The sequence below is a fragment of the Tupaia chinensis genome, unplaced genomic scaffold, assembly GCF_000334495.1.
Source record: "Tupaia chinensis unplaced genomic scaffold, TupChi_1.0 Scaffold000274_1, whole genome shotgun sequence".
NCBI lineage: Eukaryota > Metazoa > Chordata > Mammalia > Scandentia > Tupaiidae > Tupaia > Tupaia belangeri.
This window is the reverse complement of record NW_006159756.1, coordinates 2,244,111-2,248,715: the sequence shown is the minus strand read 5'-3', so window position 1 is coordinate 2,248,715 and position 4,605 is coordinate 2,244,111. Positions and strand designations below refer to the sequence as shown.

The 4,605-nt window shown below is 62.6% G+C and overlaps 1 protein-coding gene across 1 annotated transcript in view; it reads right to left on the bottom strand.

The window, feature by feature from the left end:
- CAPN5 (calpain 5) overlaps window positions 1–4,605 on the bottom strand; it is a 51,836-nt gene that overhangs the window by 24,251 nt on the left and 22,980 nt on the right. The window lies entirely within an intron of this gene.

Genomic DNA, 4,605 nt, shown 5'->3' with positions numbered 1-4,605 from the left:
AGCCAGGCGGCGCAGCCATGGGTAGAAAATGGTTCGTGCTCACGGCTTGCAGGCCCAGCCCTGCCCAGTTCCTGGAAGCGCCTGGCTCTGCCTGCCGGGAGAACAGCGCTGGGAGGGCACTGGGACCAGTGTGGCACCAACCTGCCGAAGAGATGGCCAGGATTCCCACCTCTTCTTGGTTTAGGTTTTTCCCTACGAGCCCCCTGAGGCCAGGCTACTGCGTGAGAAAAACAGGCTTCGGTTCAGACTCACTCGGGCGAGCTCTGAGCCTTAGCTTTCTCGTCCACGAAGTGGGGATGAGGATGTCTACTGGGTGAGGAATCGGTGCTCTGACCGCCATGCCGAGGGCCTGCCCCTAGGGGTGCAGGAGTCTGTTCAGATGTTCAGGGGAGGGCATGTCCAGGCCCCCATAGGCGGCTCCCACCCCAGCAGGCCACCCCCACCCAAGGCTGGGCCTAAGAGCTGGTGAGGCCTTGGCAGAGGCCGGAGAGTGCCGGCCCAGAGCAGGGCCACACAGATACCCACCGGCCCCAAGTGCCCTGCCTCTGCTGATGTCACTGGACGCTTCCTGCCCCCTGCTGGTCAGGTCTCTGCGGGGCGTGCACCTGCTGTCTGCGTCCACAGACCTGCCTAGGCTGCTGGCCCAGCAGCAGCTCCACTCCACGGAGCTGAGGGCAGAGCTGCTCCCTGTGGGGGCTGGGGGGGGGGCAGCCCCAAGCTCCTTCACGTGCCAGGCTTCCTGCTGGCCCCACGATCAGAGCTCACCACGCCGAGAGGTGGGCAACATGCCCACTTCAGAGTAAGGTCAACCCTGTGCAGGGCCACTGCATTGAGGGCAGGCGCCCTGAGCTAGAGTGCCGGGGGCCTACCACGGGTGGCCGGCAGAGGGCGGCAGAGCTACCGAGGGCCTGCTGCAGTGGCCAGCAGAGGGCGGCCAGAGCCAGGGACCGAACTGGAGTTCCGACCTCCCACTTACTGGCTGTGCAACCTTGGGCCAGTGGCTCAACCTCTGTGCTCCTCACCTGTGCAAGGGCTGGGTCATGGAGGCGGAGCACACAGCAGGGGATATGGGACGAGGGCCCCTGGTTCTCACTGAGGTATGGGGACTCCTGCTGTACCTCTGCCTAGGAAAGCCAGCGTTTTAGGGGCCAGAGGAAGGGCCATGGTGTGAGCAACTCTTGAGACCTGGCCCCTGCTTCCAGGCAGACCACAGATGAGTTCGGGTCCCCACAGCACAGGTCTAAGTGACATCTCTCAGGCCCCAGGAGCCCAGGGAATGGCCCACTGCGTCCTGTCCCCAGGGCCCACTCAGGAAGCCCAGCAGGAAGCCGCCCGCCTCCCCTCCCACTGCCCTCCCTATCTTATCTGCCAGGCCCTGGCTCCCAGCAGCTGGCCGGCGGGGCTGTGAGCATGGCTGCGGCCTGGCAGGCTGGTGTGAGGGGCTTCGATACCTGGCACTTGGACGTCACGTGCCACGGAAGAGAGCCAGAGCCAGGGCCTGACAGTACAGGGGTCTGCAGCCGGACAGTTTCAAGGTGCCCTCCACTAGATGCTCCCAGCCGCTGCCCTGTGACAGTGACACAGAAGCCCCATTCCACCCCAGGAGAGGCAGTGAGGGCCCAGGGCACCAGGAAAGTAATTGTCCGATGGGGCGGAACCCGGTTGGCAGGGCTCTTTTCCCACTGAGCAGCACTGTCAGGGCAGATTCAGGATCCTAGCCTGGCCCTGATGCCCAGATCGGGCTCTCTCTCTCTCTCTTTTTAAAATTTAATTTAATTTATTTATTTTAATTTTGGCCAGAGGGAGGGAAAGGAAGAAAGCAAGCCACCTGGTCCGGGACTCGAACTGTGGTTGGCCATGTGGGAGTGCCCAAAGCCTTAACCATTATGCCACCTGCTGGTCCCTCTCAGATCGGGCTCTCACCCTGGACAGACCGAACAAGACTGAGAGGGATCTCAGAGCCAGGACCACGGGTTCAGCCCAGACTCAGACCCTGGGGCAGCCTGGAAGGGAGGGACAGTGGCATGGGGGGTTCTGAGTTTGGTAGTTCTAGCCTGCAGAAACCACTGAGGCTGACGGATCTGGAGTCTGCCCGGGATCCAGGCGCCACCTCGGGCAGCCCTGAAGGAACAATCCCAGAACCGGCCCACAGTAACGGTGCCTGCAGTGTGTGCCAGGACGGTGCTAACAGCCCTGCGGGACGGCACCGCTGGCATCCCCACCGTGCAGACGGGAAAACCAAGGCACAGAGAGGTTAAGCGGCTCACCCAGGACCACGCGGGCACAGGTGAACTGAGAGCCACACTCAGGCAGTCGGCTCCAGAACCTCCTGGTAGGCGAGGCTTTATGGGTGACAAAGCCACCCTCCCTGTACCTGTTCCCCTGCACCTGTCCTAAGCCCAGCTTAGAGGGTGGCATGCTATAGCAATGAGACCAAGAGGCCAGGGGAAGCCCAGGCTCTCCCCCACACCAGTGCTTGCCCTCCTGCCCTTCCTGGGCTTGGCTGGGCAGGAGCCAGAGACTGAGTCAGAGGAGGTCCCGCCCATGGGGAGGGCCCTGGAGAAGGAGGAGCCAGACCCCAGGCTCCACAGAGCCCAGCACTGCAAGGAGGGTGGAGGGCAGGGGGAGGGAGGCTCAGGGGGAGTGGGGTGTAAAGGGCCCTCTAAGTGTTCTAGGCATAGCCTGGAGAGATGCCCTCTGGGCATCCTTTCATCCCCGCCCAGCCCACATGGTCTGCCTGTGGGTTTTCCCAGCCCGGAGCTCCAGGGCAGGCCACCGCTGCCAGCTCCAGGCTGAGCAGGGATTGCCAGGTTCCACTGGGGCTGCAGACAGGGTCCCGGGGGAAAGGACAAGGTGGCACAGGGGCCTAGCCTGGGTGAAGGCCTGCCATTGCCAGCCCCTAGCAGCATACCTCCAGGGCACGCCTTCTGCACCTGCGGTCCTCTCACCACAGCAGCCCTGCCCTACCTGTCCGACCAGCCGGGCTAGTGCTGGCCACTGCCCTGCCTGCCTCCTGCAACCAGAAATTCCAGTCCCCATCAGTGCACAGCAAGAACGGGCCAGGCAGCACCTGGCTGCACCTGCAAAGGTGTCTCCCTCCCCTCCCCCTCTCCTGGTCCACTCACCTTCGCCCCCTGAACCCAAGGTCACAGAGGCACTGGCTAGACAGCCTGGGAAACTGAGGCCTAGGAAGGTCAGGGAAGGAGGACTGTGTTCTCAGAAATCCAGCCCGTGGACTGCCCCCTCTACAACAGACTTGCCTCCCCACACCCCTATTCTCATCTCCTCCCATGGCACACGGCTCCCTGACCCCACCAAACCCCAGCTCTGAGCATATGCCCATAGGGGAGCATTCCTAGACAGGCAGAGGCCTGGACGCTGGGCGCGCCCCACTGCCAATGAGTGCAAGCTGCCTGCTCCGCGGTAGAGGGGCTGAATGGTCAGCACGGCGAGCGGGGACGTTTCCAGGGGACAAGTGGACACGGCCAAGTGTAAGCACAGGGCTGAGGGCCCCAGGTGCGGCCGAGCTCTGGGATGCTCCTCGCATGTGCCTAGGCCTCGTGAGAAGTCCCCCCACCTCCCCCAGTGCCCCAAGCAGGTGTTTACTGCACTGAAAGGACAGTCATGAGCTGGGGGTGAGGCCCTGGCTGGGGACGAGAGGACGAGGCCTATTCCCACCTGCAGAGTGGATGGAAGACGATGCCCAGGCTGGCTTGGTAAGGAGAAGAAGGGCGAGAGAGGGACCCACGGAGACCTCAGGCCATTCCCCCACCTGAAACCATCATCCACACGAATCATGTCCACTTCCAGAGGGGAACTGAGGCCCAGGGAGGGAGTGCTTGCTCAAGGTCACATCTACATAAGGCAGGGCCAGACTCCTAAACCCATGTTGGGAGCAGGGAAGGCAGGGAGGCTGGCTGAGGACACCTTTGGAGGACGGCTGTGCTAGGTGCAGGAGCTGGAGGCAAGGTGTGAAGAGCGGCCCCCAGGCTGTAGGGAAGTTGGCTTGCAGGCCATCTGTGTGCCCAGTGGGTAAGGGAGCCAGGTCCCCATGACCAACCTGGCTCTGGAGGCTTGAGAGGCACACGGGCACACGTCTGGGCGTGGCTGCCCTTCCCTAGGACCCTACAGGACAGAGGTGGGGGAGGGGCTGCGGTTGACTACACCCCGCTGGGGTGCTCCTCCCTCTCCCTCTCTCTGATGAGTTCATGAACCCTCTAGCAAATAGACAAAAGAAAGTAAAATAAAATTAAAAAAAAAAAGATGAACTTAGACAAAAAGTAAACATGGTTAAAAAGAAAGTTGGCTTCCAGCTCAACTTGTAAACAGCCCGGATGCGGGAGCAGGAAGTGGCTCCAGATCAGCCGGCCAGGCCGCGCTATGCCCCGCTGGCCAAGGGTCACGCAGCTGGGAGTTCATGGTCACCCCACCCGGCTGGCCCGCCCTGCCTGAGCCCTGGGGCTCCACTTCCTGCCCCACCACCTCCCTGCTGTGAGCTGACAGGCCCCGCCCTCAGCACTAGCCGCTTACACCCCAGAGAGAGCAGAGAGGCCGTCCCTCAAACCCAAGGGCAGATCCCAGGTGGCTGCGCCCCCCCCCCCCCCA